The sequence below is a fragment of the Rhagoletis pomonella genome, unplaced genomic scaffold (assembly GCF_013731165.1).
Source record: "Rhagoletis pomonella isolate Grant_MI unplaced genomic scaffold, Rhpom_1.0 Rhpom_scaffold_00001, whole genome shotgun sequence".
Classification (NCBI taxonomy): domain Eukaryota; kingdom Metazoa; phylum Arthropoda; class Insecta; order Diptera; family Tephritidae; genus Rhagoletis; species Rhagoletis pomonella.
Genome location: NW_023458555.1, coordinates 31,348,861 through 31,368,268, shown reverse-complemented (window position 1 = coordinate 31,368,268; position 19,408 = coordinate 31,348,861).

Sequence of the window (19,408 nt, the reverse complement as noted above, 5' to 3'; positions counted from 1 at the left end):
TCCATTTCCCAACAATTTTCGGTTCTTGTCTGTACATATGTTTCGATTTTCGGATTTTTCGCTGTCTGGGTATTTACAGTATTTAAGCAACAAAAAAAGGTGAGAACACAAAGCATTACGCACGACTACTAACACCACGCGCCTAAATGCATGCTATGCATTGCCGCATATGCAAAAATATCCTTTATGTAATTCATGAAATTTTTTTTAAATACACTACTCAATTGCCATATAATAAAACTTTCTTAAGTTATTATTTGATGGCAATTCAAAATATGCTCGACATATGCATCCTCCGGACAATGCTCGCAGACTTTGAGCGGCTTCCAATCTCCTACCCTGCGGGATCAAAATACAATATCTTGGTGGCCAATTCACGTCACCTCTGCGAGAGATAACCTTACCCCCAAAACATTCATTCAGAATGTCGATTGTGGCATTCGTTGTGCGGCGCATATCGTAGTCCCACTGGAACCATATGTCGTTCACTTCCGTATTATTCATTTGGATGCATTGATATGTGGAGATATACAACTATTTATCGGACTCACCGGCTTGAATTTACCACCAAACTTTGAGAAAATTGACTTTAAGGACTCACTAAGGAATACTTGACATGGTGATTGGAAATGAATCCCCCCGCCCCTTTACTTTTAATAACAAATAACTTTTGGTTTGCAATAAAATAAATGCATATCTTAGCTTAATAAGAAAATTTCACTTCCCCGTAAAAAGATGCGATGCATAAATACCTCATTTATGACTAAGAAATTCTTTTGTAACTTTTTCTTCGCGGTTTATTGCCTTGCTCAACTTTGTACCATGTATTTATACGCAATATTTAAGTTCATTCGCATTTGTCCATAGGGGCTTGCACATGTTTATCTGAGCGACACGTGTCAGAAATGCGCAAACAGCTTTAGGAGATGACAAATAATCCGATTAAAAGCAAAAATTTATCCCAAAAATTAATTACAAAATAGCACAGGTAAGCAACCTGAAACGGAATTGAATTTCAATGAACAGACAAATAAAGTACGCAATTTAGCATTTACTTAAATAATATGAATATTATAACATATATGACACACACATGTACATATAAATCACACGTTGACTTTATTTGCAAATGAGAGCGAGCTTACCACGTTGCTAAAGTGAAATTATTCAATCTGGAATTTCAAGCACAAAATGGGCCTTATGAATTCAAACAAATTTAAGTGAAAGGTCTGAAATTTTAAGAAAAAGCAATTGCTTATTTTTTATTCATAAAGCCCAATAACTTTTGCAAGGGCATAGAAAAGAAAAATTTATTTAAGGAAACCATGGTAAAAGCCAAGGCAAAAAATAACCACAAATTTGGCATTGACTGCAGCGTTAAAAAAAATCAATAGCCTTGGCGTTTGAAGGAAGACAAGGAGCTGCGTTTCCAAGGGAACGAAAGTCGAGCAAGTGGAACGACCGAGGGCCTATTTTTCTAGTTTTGAAGAAATTCTTATAGAATGTTCAAAATTGTAACAATGTTTCTTATGAAAGCCTGGAAGTATTAGCAGTTTAATAAACTTATAAATATTTAGTATTTTTCGCTTTGAATATTGCGCTGACCACACATCCACCATACAATATGTTAAGTAGTAGTGCGCAACTTTCACCACTCGCATTAATTTATTTACAATACAAATTTAAGCTTATGGATTAATGAAGTCACTATTGGTGTACACGGCGTATGAGTAATGACTTATGTTATATATTTACTTCAAACCGTATGTAGACAGACGGCAGTGTTGATACAGATCAACTCGTTAATTCAGCATTATCTCGGGAATAAACTGCAGTTAATCCGTATTAAGGCCTGAAGTACCTAAACTTTTGTGGATCAGGGGGATCGATGACAAGACTGATCAAAAGGCCAGCTATTAAAAAAAATAAAAAAATTAATAATAATAATAATAATAATAATAATAGATTGGCGCTTACACCAATGTTAGTGTTTGGCCGAGCTTCTCCTCCGATTTGTGCTGTGCGCCTTGATGTTGTCACACAAATCGGAGGGACCTACAGTTTTACGCCGACTCCGAACGGCGATTGTATTTTTATGAGAAGCTGTTTTTCATGGCAGAAATACACTCGGAGGTTTGCCATTGCCTGCCGAGGGGCGACCGCTGTTAAGAAAAACTACCTTTTTTCTATATTTTTGCGAATAAATAAATAACATAAAATAAGTAAATAAAATAAAATAAATAAATAAATAAAAAAATAAGCGACACACACAAAGCGAGTTTGCCATCCGCGGTCGTCGGAAGGTGAAAGCTGCGTACTGCAATTCAGTGGGACACAGGTCCGATCACTGCCACGAGCAATTCTTAAAAATAATTTTTTTATTTTTTTATGTTATTTAACAAGTTAATTTAATTTTAGTGAAAAATTATTATTTTTTTGTCAGTTTTCATATTAAATTCAAGTAAAACATCATTTTTCACTTAAATTTCTTTCGTAAAACTGCCTATCACAGCCAATTTCATTAAAGCAATTTCAGTGAAAAATAATTAAAATTTTTTGAATTTTATATGGAAATTGACAAAAAATAAAAAATCATTTTCCATTTGAATTGCTGGTTAGAGTTTGATTTTAGCTTCAAAAAAGCTCTTCTATAAATACGTTTAAAAAAATTTATTAATTATCAAATTTATTAATTAAATATTCGAACATACATATCGTCCCTTTTCTGCGTTAACCTCGTATCCGCCATAGAGTTGTTCTAGAGAGTGTAAGAAAAAGTGCTTACTTTATTCCCCTAGGATACAATAAACGCATTTTTTACTTAATATTTCCGGTTCTACTAACACATTAAATATTTCTTTTATTTTCAATAGTGTGGCGCTTAAACTGCTGTTATAAGTGGTAATACTACGGGTGTGTTCAGAAATGCATCAAGCTAAAGCATCAGTAGCATTTTTTCCTAAACTATATTTGATGGAGTTGCCTTAGTTACGCAACTGAATTCCATTTACCGTGTTTGCGTATATTGGGCATTTCCATAAATTATAGTTTAGAAATAAAAGAGAGTGATGCTTTGGCTTGATGCATTTCTGAACACACCCTGGTTTTCCCAACAATTGTAGATACATGGTTAAGGCATATACAAATTTTTTATTTTTTCAAGTGCACAGAATCGGACTGTTGGAATAATCTTTATAATTTGTCAATTTTTTATTATTTATCAAGAATTGGTATTCTAGCACAGAAATCAAAAGCTCTTTTCTTGATAAATTACACTAGTTTACAGCAAAAACATTCTATGGATGCCACGTTTTCGAGATATTTTCAATTTACCGTTATTCGGCTTAAGGGAAAAATTGGTTCCTTTTAATCACGTATATCTTACGAACCAATTTAACAATCTTAATATAAAATACGGCAAATGAAAGCTAATTCTCCACAAACCGAATATACATCACTTTCCGGCAGGGGTTATAGTTTCTGACAAAATAATTAATCATTCCATTGTTTTTTTTAAAGAAAAATTTACAAAAAAATCAAACTTTAACAACAAAAAAGATTTAAAAAATAACATGTTCTGTGCAAAAGTTTTTTGTTAAAGCCTGTTCTGTTAAAAAAAAAAACAACAAATTACTAATGAAGAAAATCGATGGATAAATAAGAAATAATGATTGAATGAAAATACGCAAAGATTTTTTGTATGAAAAAAGAAAGAGAGTTACTCATACGCCGCTCATATTTCATACAAAAAATTTTTGCGCATTTTCGTTTGACCACTCATTATTTCTTATTTATCCAACAATTTTCTTCATCAGTAACTTCATTTTTTTTTTTGTAACAGAATAGGCTTTAGCATAAATACAAAAATTTGGCACAGAACCTGTTATTTTTAAATTTTTTTCAGTTAAAGTTTAATTTTTTTTTTTTCATTTTTCATTAAAAAATAAGAAAAACTGGAATTATTAATAAATTAGTTAGAAACTGTAAGTCCTATCGGAAAATGTTGTATATACGGCTATGAAGAAAATTATTAGCTTTCATTTGCCGTATTTATATTAAGATTGTTAAATTGGTTCGTAAGATATATGTGATTAAGTGGAACCACTTTTTGTTTTAAGCTGAATAACGGTAAATTTAAAATATTTCGAAAATGTATCTATAGAAAAAAAACTCGATTTTCGGAATCACCGAGCAATTCTACGCAGAAATTGGATACGGTCGTCCGGAGAACATATGCCAAACTAAAATTTGTGATCCAGTGTTATCAAGATTGAAAAAGCTATTGACAAATTGAAATTTCCAAAATAATCCATGTGCCGGCATTTGAACTTGCGACACACAGAATTATAGTCAACATCTATACATACACTCGGCTACGGCAGTCAAAAGCTTTTTTGATTCATATTTTTCATATGTGACAATGGGCACATTCAGAAGGCGCAACTGCTCAATAACTGTTGCGATTGCACCTAACAATGGCTAGGACAGGCCAATATTCCGATATTGATGGATGCACGCTCGGCTATGCTGGGCTCGGAATATAGTATTGGATTTCCGATTTCGGGGAGCGGTTATTGGCCTCTAAAATACTTAACTTCATAAATGGCCGAAGATTATAGTGAACTTTTGTAGGACCAACACATTATATTTATGTACATATACTATATATTTAGATAGGTCGATTTTATTCCCTCAAATAATATAATAATAATAATAATAGATTGGCGCTTACACAAATGTTAGTGTTTGGCCGAGCTTCTCCTCCGATTATGGCGGAACTATATCAAAAATAATCGACAAACAAACAACAAGAAACTATTGTTAATTACTTCATTTCTAATCTCACTACTGGTTTGGCGTTTTGTGTTATCATTGAAATGTTTTAATACTTACGTAAATACTTACCACTTTTAAAGCCCGAAAGTAATCCAGTTAATGTAGATCTTAAATATTTGATGGTTATAAATTTATTTACATTCATAGGCATAACATTTTATAATCAACACGTTTTTTTCATTATTTGAGTTGATGTTTTGCTATTCACTTGGACTTAAATTGGCAGCCAGCAATTTATTGAAATTGCCAGTGTAGCTGTTGACGGAAAGTACACATATTTCGATGATTATTTTAAATAACTTTCCAAAAATTTATTTGTCACTTCTACAAGCACGTGTATATGCATACACACACATATCACTTAAATATTTAATAAACACATACATACTTTCATTTCATTACAATTTGTATATTTAGGTTTTACATAACTCTGTATTTGAAAATCGCCGCTCACAAATCTCACAGCAAGAAAACCTCATGCTTCAATCATTTAATTTTACAATCACTTAACAAAAACAAATAGATTTTTTTCAGTAAATATCGCACAACATTTGAAAATTGCGAATCACTTTATTTGGAAGGAATATTTATTAACTCAATTAAATATGTACTTGTTTCCTTAAGAAAGCATAGAACACTTCATAACCTTTCACATCAGTTATCTACAAATAACTGCAACAATTTGTTGCACATTCGCTTATCACCGACTAACACGTGAATGGGGCCATACCGCCACGCGTAGTTAAATAGTTGATTCACAAGCACCGTTGTTTTTGCTCAAAAAATGCTGAACGTTTTTTATCGGAACTTCCGTCGCGTAATGAAAAAGCGCGCTAACACTTGGGATGCATGCAAACGACTGTGGCCAAAAATTATTGCCATGAAGCAACAAGCAAATTTTCCAAACATTTCACACATTTTTTACACCACAGCATCATTGGAGAACTTTTCATTTTAGTAATTTTTCATATTTTCCTATGCGAATGAGAGCAATGCGCGCGCGCATCACACGCACACATGAAAAACACACGCACATGCACATGCACACACACACACTCAATTACGAACATACATAGAATACATAGACGAAGCGAATGCGATTTGAATGTAGGAAATGGCAAAGAAAATCAAAAATATTTCAAAACAACGGATTTCCCGCCGAGTAAAATAAATAAAATTGGAAAACATATACACGCAATAGAACGCGGACAGCGTAGGTGGTTGTGTGCGTCGACGATTTGATAGATTGTTGAATGAAATTTCGCGGACTGAGCGCAATTCAGTTGACTGATGTGCTTTCGCCGTAGATTCACAAGTCGGCCATGGACAAGGACGCGCCTGATGATTGGGGGGCAGTTCAGTTAGTCATGGAATGGACTCTTATTTTTGGAAGAAAATGCCTTTCACAATCATAATAGTTTTCGTAAAACTTAACAGTCAGTGTTGTTGGTTGCATTGACCTTTTGTGTTTGAATACAACATTTCATATAAATATTTCAAAAGATGTGTATGTATGTATATTGTTCAAACACGTTCGCTCGGGGGAAAATGTGGAAAAGAACAGATTTTGGAATAAAAAATTTTTTTAACATTGCTGTAATGAGCTGCTACCAAAAGAAGAATCTCTACAAGTATCAGTGCCTGGTCGCACAACTAAGAACTCCTGAGGAAATATAGACAATAAAAAAAATAGTAATTTCGTTCGGCTCACCTCATTAAAAATCCAGCCCTGCTCCGTTTGCCTCCTGGCCTGCTTCTGTCCACCAATCGTGTACCCAAATTATTGCAGAGTTTACAGCTTGCATGTTACATCTTGCGTATGTTTGGCCACTGCTATCTCGTCAGCGGACCCAATTATTTTTGCACCCTTTGGCAGTTTCAAGCGCAGGATGCCGTCGTACATTGCGTTCCAGAGTGTTGCTCCGAGCATGGATCCTTGTGGCATGCCACCGGAGATACTATAATTTATTACTCCGTTGTCTATTCCGTAGATCAATACCCGGTCGGAAAGATAGTTGCTTATAATCCTCCGTAGATATGTTGGAACTATAGGCTGAATTTCTTTATTCATTCTGAACGTTTAGAATAAACTTTTTTGTTTACTTATTCTTTAGAACGTTCCTGATGATATGTTAACGTATATTTCAAACGTATTCTGTTTATTCCGGCTGTGAAATGGGATTATCCGGAATGTATAAAGAAACGCAGCCCTAAACTTCTGGGAGCCTGTGGTATTTACCTGGGACGTGAACCGGTTTTGAACCGAACCGGTTTTGAACCGGAAAACCGCTTTTTTCTATTAATTAACTGAACCATTAACCGAACCGAAATTTCCCACAAAGGTTTGATCCCAAACGAAAACCAAACCACTTTCCATAAAGGTTTAAAGGATCGTTTCAACTAAGTTTTAATAGATAAATGTACCCATTTTTATTCTTTTTGTTAAACATGGTAATACCTACCATGTTTGTTAACCATGTGACAATAACAAATATAAAGGCAACCCATCTCTTGACCCTCAACCTTGCGCGTTATTTTTTATACCCGAGCGCACTTGTGCACAAGGGTATTATAACTTTGGTCACATAACGGTTGTTTGTAACAGGTAAAACGAATCGAGATAGATATAGACAAATGTATACATAAGTGATCAGAATAAAAAGAGAAATCGATTAAGCGGTGACTGTCTTAACGAAACTTTGTAGGCGCACTTCTTTCGGGCGTAGAACGGATGGTATTGAAAATGGGCAAAATCGGACAATAACCACGCCTATCTCCCATATAACGGTAATTTGGAGAAATACGAAATCTTCGATAAATCAGTAAATATTAAAGCTAATTTATTCAAAATTGATGCCTGCGACAATCCTTTACCAAGAAATACGTTCATGATAAAATTTTGGAAAACGGGCGTGGCACTGCAAACATCACATATATGTATCTCGGTAACCGGTCTACCAATTAATACCAAACTCGGTATGGCTATTGTGCTTGCCAAATAAAAGCAAAACGTTGAAAATCATTGAAATCAGACTAAAATTGAGGCCGCTTTTCATATAACGGTAAATTTCAGTAAAGCTTGAAACTTCAATATTTCGATATTTAAGGACGCTAAATTACTCAAAATTGATACACCCCGGTATACCATGTTGCGGTGGCTTTCGGAAAGGTGAAAATCATATATTTAATACTTTCACCGGGTATTGAATGTTCGGCTCCTCCCGAACTTAGACTTTATTACTTGTTTGTTTTTCGAACCGTTGAACCGAACCGAAACCCCGGTTCAAAGACCAAAAAAACCGCTTTGGCGAACCAATCCAAAAGAGGAAAAACAGTTCGAACCGCTGAACCGAACCGACAAAATTTTTCATCCGGTTCACGTCCCTGGTATTTACTGCCAGCTTGCAGTATTAAAAGCATTATTCACACGCAGTGCTTCGTCGATCCAACTTTCCATCGTTTCCCGCTGATCGCCTCTTCAGCCAGCTGTTTAACTAACATGGCCACATGGGATATGACCTTTCGGAAACTGAACTGCATATCTGATAGTCCTCAACATGCCTGTTATACACTCTAGCAATTTTGCAGGTGGCTTTCCAGCCTTGAGTAGGAGGACTAAGCGCTGTTGCTTCCATAAGTATATCATCTAAGACAACTTCCGCCAAGCACTCGTTGAACTTACGAACAAATATTTCTGGATTCGCCTTCGGGATAAGCTTAAGCACACGGTTAGGAATGGAATCGAGGCCTGAGGATTTTCGATCAATAAAACAATCGGCCGCTCCTACAACTTTTTCATGCAAAACACACTTTCTTGGCTCCGAAGGAAATAACTCGTTGATGATTTGCTATAGCTTTTCTGGACATGTTATCTGTGGCCGCACTCCAGTTTTCAGCTTTTTTGTAACCGCCTTGTACGCCAGTCCCCACGTGTCTTGGTCGACGCTATTGCTTAGGCTCTGGAAGCTACTTACAGCTTACTGTTCCTTATGACTTGTTTGAGCTCTTGTCCTGCTCTGGCGTTTTGGTAGCTTCGCCTCGCCCTGTTACATTGCCGCCCCAGGTCTGCTATGCGATCGGTTTTTCAGTAGAGTTTGCTGCTTGTCGGATATTTCATTTTAAATAATCAAACTATCACTATTCGCACTTGGCTTTTCTGCGATGCTATGCGAGAGACTTTAGAGATCTTTACACAAAGAAATCACTTTATAATACTTTAGTTAGATCAAAGTTTGGTTGCGCGTCAGTAGTTTGGAATACAATTTTTCCCACACGTTCCCAAAGAATTGAAAGAGTGCAGGCTAGCTTTGTCCGCTTTTCTCTGTAACATCTCAATTTAGTAAGCCTCTTCTGTTCTATGGGGCCCATTGTATGTTAAAGAATATGGATGATCTCCCTAAGCAGACGCTATGTTTTAACGTTCCCCACCGAGTACTCTGCGTTGCATGTGAAAACTGCTAAATCTAATTATGTACTTAAATTTTGCCCCTATTTCAAAGGTCCTTAAACGGTAAATAGCATATTTAGCAGCATCGATTTAGATTTCGCTAAGCTTGGATGCAATTATATCTAATGATGTCATTTAGTCTGTCAGTTTTATCTGTAAGTTGATTTTCCACTTCGAGTCTGTAAAGTTTTGTAGCCATAGACTTAATAAAGAAATGAAATGAATTCAACTTAAACCTCCAACGTGTGGTTTTGAAGTAAAGCCTTTTCAGAACCCTTTCGATTGATGCCCATATTAAAATAATTTGTTTTTTTATTTTTTAATTTTTTAAAAATTTTTAAATTCAACAATTATTTGATTCCACAAAGCGCGCCAATCGTTTATCTTCTGTCAAGGTCAAAATCTATTTAGCAGATAAAAATTGTAATCTCTTCACAAACACAGTTTTAAATAAAGAAAGTCTTGTTCCAAAAAAACGCTAAAATAACAGGTTAAACGCATATTTATTATGTTTGTTTATAAATATCTGATTGAAAATCCTTTAAAAATTAATATACCCTAACTACACATACAAAATTGGGCCTATTAAAGAAATTCTCACAAATTCCTCAAATCACTTAAATAATGCCCAATATTTTCCAACACAGCCTTTTAGTTCGATCAGCTGTTTGCAACAAGTTGTGTTTACATCTATCAATCAGCTGTTTGAGTCATACCAGCGCGCTCATTTACACACACACACACCCGCTTGCGCTGGTTTGCCATATTTTGCGCCTCTCTTTGCAGTCGCATAGAAAACAGTAACCAAAACAAAACCTATAATAAATAATGTAGCAAAGTAAAGGCAGAGAGCTAGCAGCTATGTATGTACATATGTATAAAAATAATAACTAAACCATATTTATAGCTTGTACATAATGTTTGTGTACATATCGCTCATTTGCTGCAAGAGTGCCATAATCCAAACAATCAAAAACTCGAGAAAATACATATATGTACGCTCCCATAGTAAAAATGAAGACAACATTTTCTTCTAATAGGCTATGGTTAATGGATGAAATTTTTACTCAACCTAGAAGTTAAGGTTGCGGTCATTTCTCAATATCTACTTAACTGAAAAATGTTTTTGTTTTTATTATGCACTTGCAGCAAAAGAGCGATATGTGGATACCATTACATTGAAGCCGGTTATTTTGCAGCGCTATGTCGCACACTGTTTCGACTGTGTGGAGGCAGATGGAAAAAAGTCATGGTGACAGTTGATAAGAAAAAAACCTGTTGGGCTTAGAGAGGGAGGAGTCAAAGTCGTAAACACAAAATTTCAGATCCTTTAGTCACTCCTCCTCCCCTCGAACGTTACCAAAAAAAAATAAAAAAATACTGGAATCTGCGCGATACCGACTAATCATTTTGGTTAGCTTTGGCGTTGAAACCATTAAAGCAAGTGTAATCAATTCTTACAGTGTCGTGGAATATTCAAATGAAGGTATTTATAGCTTATTTGGTTTTTTCCTTTTTCCTTATTAAGAAATTTACTTTGAAATGTAGATGCTAAAGATTATTAGTAAAAAAAGTGTTAGTACCGGTTCGTCAGATGCTCAAATTAGACCCATGTTTTAGATAATTTTATGTAATTTTCCCACATTTTGCGAGTTGTAGACGTTAAAATGATCCAATCTACCCAATATTTTATATTTAGGGTTTTCTAATAAAAGAGAGAGTACAAACTAAATTTCATCGAAATCGGATGAAATTTAATGTTTCCGCCCACGAGAGTGGAGGGCGTGGCGATTATCCCATATTTACCAAATTTCCTATTCCTAAGTAAAATTAAAGCACATGTCAAGTTTCAGCGAAATCGCTGCTGGTTAATTATTATTTCCACCTGCCTCCATATAGTCGAAACACTGTGCGTCGCTACGCTACTCTCTGAGCAAGTCTTGTGAGTTTTCTTATCAATTAATGGGATTACCTTTCATGCCGATAGGGCTGTTCATGCTTGGTTTGTTATTGCCTAAATTTGTTATTTCATAGTAACATACATATATTATTTAGACTAATAAGAAAGGGGAGCCGGCTAGCATGACAACCAATTCGTCAGCATTGCAATTTCCATCAACATCGTATTGCCTTGAAGCCTAGCAAATAAATACTTAAATATATATATATATGTATACATATGTATATGTATGTAATTACATGAAAATAATGGCGCTAGAGAAACCAAGTAAGTTTTTGCAACTTTCTTTCCGAAAAAAAACATTTGGCAAATTAAATTAAATATTAATAAGCACTGAAAAGCTAAAAAAGTTGATACATAATGATATCTTTCTTCTGTTAATTTATTCCCATTATTCCGGATAAACAACGACTACTCTATTCTAGATCCGGAATGAATAGGGAAATACGCCCTAAATGTGCGCGCTTGATTGTATGTGGATATGTATGTGAATTAGGGTGGTCCAATAATCATGCGAAATAGTAAAGTTGAAATTCCGAAAAAATATACCCTTATTATTTTTTTTTAAAGGAAAAATATTTAGAGGTCGCTCAAAGCGCTCAAAGTTCTCCATGGAATTCTTGAAAATAAATATTTTTCGATCGGAAAACTCTGTTCCTGTTCAGAAGATCCAATTGTTTATCTAACCATTTTTTCGTAGTAACTACATATATTTTATAGGGCCGCCAAAAACTCCTGAAAATGCAATGCGGGATCCATAAAAAATCGTTTGTATTAAAAAATGGTTAAATAAACAATTGGAAGTCTCCTAAAGAAAAACCAGAGTTTCCCCATCGAAAAATACTGATATTCAAGAACTCTTTACCATTTCAACGAAAAAAGTTTTTCCCCCATTTAATTTGATTTCAAAATAAAAAAAATTTGGGTAATATATTTTTTGCGGTATAGTACAATCCCATGGCGTGAGAGCATTGAAATTCAGGACTTTACTTCTTTTTTTGATTACCCTAATGTACATATGTATGTATGTAGGTACTAAAAATGTTTCTTTCTTACCTTTCAGCGACGCCCTGCTGAATTGTGTCGGTCCGCAATATGCATTACGAAAATCATACCTATAATTAATTATAACTTTGTTGGGCACATTTCCTGACTAGTTCAGGAGTTTTTGTGGTGCCAGTTCAGGACTTCTTCGCGATCATTTCGGCACTAGTTTGGAAACAGATCGGGTGCAGTTCGTTATTTTCCGACTGGATCGTAACCAGTTAGGGACTTTTTTGGGATAATTTCGAGCCTCTTTCGGTATTAGTTTGGGACTGGATCGGGAGACGTCAAATTTAATGAGTACCTGGCGCGAGCTTTTTTCCTCGATCTGCTCTAATGTACTTAACTACATATTGATTATTATATATAGATTAGTCCAATGAAATTTGCCAATAACTACACCCAGCTTTCATGTAACTGTAAATATTAAAAAATCGTTTGGCCTCGATTTTTTATTTTTTTTAATAATTTTATAATCTTCCCACTCCCTTCCTTTTACGCAGTCTTCATTAATTTTAGAAACTATTCAAAGCGTGTGGCTTATGCTTAGTTTTCGAAATACATACAGTTTCGTTTATTCGGGTTGCCAGCATATTTTAAGTCTACATATGTATATATACTTTGTATGTATGGATGTGGGAAGTGTGCATATGAAATTAAAAATTTTTCTATGGACATATTCGGCTCAAAGTTTATTCAACTGTGTATCTCAAAACTTTTTCTAGCTTGCGCATTTTATTCGAACGATGACTCGTTGACTCGATGGGCGTAGAAACACACATACAGGCATATTCATATGTTTACATATGTATTTCGGTTGTATACACAAACATATAAACATATCAGATTGTCGTACAGATTTTTTTTTATTCGTATTCTTTTTTTTTATTTCTAAATCTACCGGTATCTTCTGCAAAGATTCGTTCTAAGCTCTTATTCTCAGCCTCGCTGTGCTCACTCTTTCTCTGATATCTGCCGTCTTTCAGACGCTTGCTCTTTTATCCACGGTTCAATTCAGTTCATAACTTGACTTCGAAACGCTTCTCCGAACCATTCGTTCGCTGATTTCGTACATGTTTTTCTTCTTTCATTTTAATTTAGTTTAGTCGGATTTTTTAGCAGTTTTCGAACCGGTTTTTCGCCAAGTCAATACCATTTTTGAATTCTTGTTTCAGCGTTCTCTATTTTCAGTAACTATTTAGTTACTACCTAGCTTGACATGCATGTATCTACATGCATATGTATGTATGCTTGTGTAAAATGTATTAATTTGCCATTCTTTGTTCGTATTATGCAGTTGCCACAGCGTTAGTTTGAGCCACTGAACGCTTCGCATTTGTTTTCTGAGCTTTGTCATCATTTGGTTTCCCATTGACGTGGTTTTGAGCTTTTACTTGTTTTTTTTTATAAAAATAAACTTTTTGTTAAATAAGCTTACCTTTCTTTAAAAAAAAAACAAAAATGTTTAAATTTGAGATTATATTTTATTTAATTAACCTCGATTCGCTTAAATGTTAGTTATATCTAAATAATGACACAATAAAAACTTCAAACGAATTAAAATAAAAGTAAAAAATATATATTTTAAATTTATAGAATTCGACATCAATTGTCAGTCTTTTAATCGGAATCGTTATCGATTATAAGTATAATTATCGATATTATTATCGCTATACTTGCATAACTATCGATTTCTCTATATTTAATATCGCTTCATTACGGGTGCCAGTATCACTAGCAACATCATTAAGGTTAATGTTATTTTTGATGTTATTACCGATGTTTTTTATTAAACCTTTTTGTTACTAACGATACATTTCGTTATCGGTTATTCATATTTTATCAGTTTAATACAAAATGACACAATAGAAACTTCAAACGAATTAAGTTAAGAAATAAAAGTAAAAATTATATATATTTTGTAGTTATCGATAAATTTATCGAATGCATAGTCGATGTCAACCTGATAAACTGATAGATATTAAGTGGTATTTCGTATTTGTATAGGCATAATTGTCGATATTATTATCGATATACATGCTTAACTATCGATTTATTATATATTGAATAATTTCGATTTATTATAATTAATAGTTTTCTGTTACATATGAATTTTTAGTTTTTCTTTAGAGCTGTATACTAAGCTTGATTAAGGCATAGTACATGTGTGTGTGTATGTACATCAGTTTTACTATAAGATCATTTTTTTTTTTTTAACTTTAAAAAATACACTCACCTATTGAATAAAATCAGTAGTAAACTACATATTTTGCGCAGCGCAATAAGTACATACTTTCCAACACTTTCCTTATTTGTGATGCTCTATTCAAATACTAATTTGTATGTGCAACAAACACGAACTCAAAACTTTTTCGAATTGCATGTTTCGTATTATATGTTACCTACATACATACATACTTACCTTTAGACAAAACATCCCATCAAGCATCCCCTTAACAACCCTTCTGCCAATGGTAGTTTCAAAAAAAGACTTACAGACATATGTATGTATGTTTATAACAGGATAAACTGGCATGTTTTCATTCTGAATTCATACAGATAGATACTTTATTTTATACATGATGTACATTGTGCGTATGTAGGACTAGGAGTGGTTAACTTTACTGCAGGGAGTTTTTAAATCGTCTAATACTTTAATTTTTCACGTACAGTCAAACTTCTCTTTAACGAACTTCTGCATAACGAAGTCTTTAATATTGCAAATTATCTTTAAATAGAATAACTTCAGAGTCGACTTTATCTAGACTATGACTATATAAAAAAAAAATTTTTGAGATTTTTCGGAAATAAATAAAAACTCCTACAATTGTTAGCTGTACAAAATGCATTAAACTACATAAATTTCGGATATATCTGGTGTTTTTTTTTTTCGATTTAAAAACGTTCCCAAAATCACATTTCTAGTTCATCATTCAGTACTTTTCGCTTAAAACTCGAAAATGTGCCAATTCATGCTCTACTCGGTTATAAATTAAATTGACGCCGCCCTATTCTAATAACTAACAGTAAAAAATTAATTTAATGATAAAATATTTTAATATTTGTTTCTACTGCAACTAAATTCATCACCTCCATGATTTTGATCCCTATTTGGTCGCAGCCAATGTTGTCAGATTTTAATATTAGCTTTAAATTACCATCCGGTACAAATTACAGTTTTATTTTCGAAATTTCCGATTAAATCGAATGAATAAAAATTTATCTTTCGAGTTAAATAAAAAAGGAAAAATTATATAAAAGGGGACGATGAAGAAGCTGTATTTCCGCAGTTGAAAAAAAAAATGATTTCAGCGGTACTATGTATTTTAAGAACTATAGATAACTTCAAAAAAAATACTTCTTCAGTAAGTACTAAATTTGAGGTATCGAATTAAATGCTCAAAAAATTAACACAGCCGATTACGAAAAATAAAAACACCAAATTTGATTTAAACGTTCATTTCATAAAATATATTTTTGTTTAGTTAAGTAGTATAATATAAACGGTTTATTTTATTTTATTTTAAGTAAATCGCTTTTTGTTATGTACATATTTATGTTTAATAAAATTTAAAAAAAAACTTAATTTTCTTGAAAACTCTCTCCATTTTTTTAAATTACAGTTTTTGGTCGAAAATATAGTTTTTTTCCCGGAAATTTACAGTTTTCCTTTAAATTTGGCAACACTGGTCACAGCCATAATTCGGTTGGGGTGGAATTTTTCATATACATACATACATATTATATATGTACATTTTTTTTCCAGTACAAATTTTTTTCTAGGAGCTCCCGCGGGATTTTTTTACCAAATTTAAAAAAAAAAGATGTTATTTTTGTTGGTTTTTTAACAGGTCTCATCCTCTTCCCTTTATGTATATTTAATTTTAGAAAAAAGTCATATGCCTAATGTGCATATGCATGTAAATGTTTTGATAAACGAGTCAATTGATTTATTTATAACCAAGTTATAGATTCCGCAAGTATGTGTTCAAAATCTTAACTTTATCAGTAAAGCTGATAATGAAATTCTATTCTATTTAAAATAACTTAATTTCTGTACTTATTGCATAGAATAATGTAGTTTAAAATAGGGGAAAGATAAACAGATAATTTTTTTTAATTCAACCTCAAACAACAACAATTTTAAACAATTTCTTTTTTTGTTTCCAATTGTACATATTTGATTTTAAAATGCTTGCAAACGGCAGAAAAAATCATCGCTGACGAAGAGAGAGAGAGCGAGTGGTTTTTGGCTTGTGTATTGTTTTTATCATGATAAACAGCACTTTTGTAGATAAAAATTGTGATGTACGAAAAGTTCAAAATCCGCTTATATGTAGATACGTATGTATGTATGTTTGTATGTATGTAAATACTATATGCGCACATATGCATGCATACATATAGTATGTACATGCAGTAGGAAAATTACTGAAAATATGACACCAAGTTGGGTATCAACCCACAGACATGGCGAAAGCAAATAAAATTAAAAAATCGAAACTACCTTGCCATAATAAAAATATGTATATCTAACTGGAAAATGCCGTAGAAACATGGCTCTATCCATACGGTAAACATCATGGCGCCATTGTTGGCGACACAATTCGAATCTCAGCTGTATTCGAGTGAGCAAACAACTTTCGAAGAGCAGTAGGAAGCGAGCCAGCTTTCGAAGAATAAATTTCAATAAAAAAAATGTAAACGGGAAATTAGCACGAAAATGCGAAAACAGAAAATGGCGACAGAAGAAAAACGAATTGAATAGGCATTCTCGAATCGAGACAACCAACGTCGTCAACGTTATAATGAACAGTGAGTTCGTTTAGGGAAACTCTTATGAAAAAATTATACATATGTACATATAATTTTTTGACTAGGCATTTAATCTTTGCTACCACAAAAGTATTCTGTAAGAACCTTTAAGTTATACGAATTAGATACTAGCTAGTCCGTATGCCTGTAACAGTCAGGTGTTTATGCCACAAGGAGTGACCAATCAACAGACCCACAAGTGGCCTGAAGTCTCACCTAATAGGATTCGATATTTTTGAATCTCCTTTGCAAAGGTAATGATGGAAAGCACTTGTTTATAGATATCCGGGAGGGATCTCCATCGTGTCACTCAGTATCGAATTCTCTTAATCCTGCAGGTAGCCGTTTGGGCCTCCCCACATACAAATGTGGCGCCGCACGAAAAACTCACCTTAGCGTCCGAAAATTCGATTTTCTATTTTTTCTTTAGGCCGTCCCGTAAAATTTCCCAAAAGACACTAAGGTGTGTTTCTTCGTGCGGCGTTACAAATATTCAAGGTAATAGTAAGTGCAGCAGACCATCAAGAGCGACACAAGGTTTTGTGTAAAAGCGTCCCGTACGGCATACAGCGACTGTCCTTTGAAGTTTGGCAAGCAGATTTCTCAAACCAAAGATCCGTGACTGACATAGCGGCTGACCATTGCGGTGTAGATCCAGAGGATACTCTTTGGTGACAGACCCCACCTTTTGGCAAAATACCGCTACTAAGGCCTTGAAGATATTATGCTCAATGTGAGACTCCCTTGATAGTTTGACATCAAGAATTATTCCCAGAAATCTGAATTGTGACTCCTTTGGGAGTACAGCACAGCTTTAATTGTCATTAAACCAATGGTTAATAACAAGAAAGATAGAATACATCGTGGGTTAATAAAATTCAGTGTTCGTTGCGTTTTCGTACAAACTACTATCGGAGAGTCATGTTATGGGACATTCATTTAAATTCACAATACAGTTTTACCAATTCACAATACAGGTACCAAAGCAAAGTGGAAAGCATACCACCCTGGGGGCAACCGCTAAGAATTCTGCACGTGACATATTGTAACCAATAAACCGACTCGGACCCACTTTAGATAGACTCTTTAGGACGAGCATCCGATCAAGAAGAGAGTGGCAAATACCAATACCATGGATAAGGAGATAACAAAATTTTTACACGTATACCTTAATAAACATGCCGCTACGAGAACTACGATTAATATATTCTCGGAGATCGCAGGGCCGATGAGCTAACCAGGAAAGTTACCAATTTTCCACTGTGTAAAAATAGAGGTAAAATTGGGATACCCATGGAAACCATTATTCAAGAGGTCAATAAGTCATGGCTAGTGGGCCCACTTGTACAACAACTAGGCTATTATAGCCTAGGAAGAGAGGACATTTGGATGGTCATGGCTTGTGTAATCGATCGTTAGCTATTTCGACATTAGAAATATTCCCCCATTAATATTACAGAAGTAGCAGAGATTAGGAAGAGGAAGAAACAGTCGAGCACTTCTTCTACAGTTGCCCAGCTTTGGCTGAGAGGCGAGCAGGATTTTTTAAGCAGATACTTTTTTAACGCGGATAGTTCCGTATCCGCTAAAGGAATCAAACCAGATAAGAGCTTTCAAATATATTTCCATAAAACATATAAATCGCCACTGAGTTTCCCAGTGGTATCACAATGGGTCTAGAAGGTCTGGTTGGTTGTAGCGCTGCCCAAGTTGACACTGAGAAATCAATTAGCGCATAGAAGCGCCATTTTGGTGCACTTTTCGTGGAAAATGGTATTTTTTCTACATTGGCCTGCCAGTCAAACATTCCTACAGTTAAGTCAAACCATTGAAAACCGCTTATGAATTTGTACTAGGTAAATCAGCTAACTGATTAATTATGTATTTTCCTAAAGTTGTATGTCTTAAATAAATCAGGCTTAAGCATTCACATAGGAAATGAAATACTGTTTCTTCGCTGCCATCTAAGCCACACCTACTTAGCAGCTTGGCTGTTCATTTACTGTTAAAGTCAGGCCAAAGCTCTGGTGCTATAATGCAAGGCTGCATCTCTGACTACCTCCACCTTGCTAGCAAGTGGATTCTTGTTTGTATTTACCTGTGGGGATAACCCAAGATTATAACCCAGATTCATCCAATCGGCCAAATCGTGTGCTCTCTTCTTCCTTCTCGTCTCTTGCCTTCTATGTTCCTATGGCCGGGATAGGTTCCCACGGGAGACGGACATTGACTGAGCCGTAGCTCCATCTTACATTATTTGACTATCTTCTGTCTAGCTATCTGAGTAAATAGCGACCGTTTTTTTC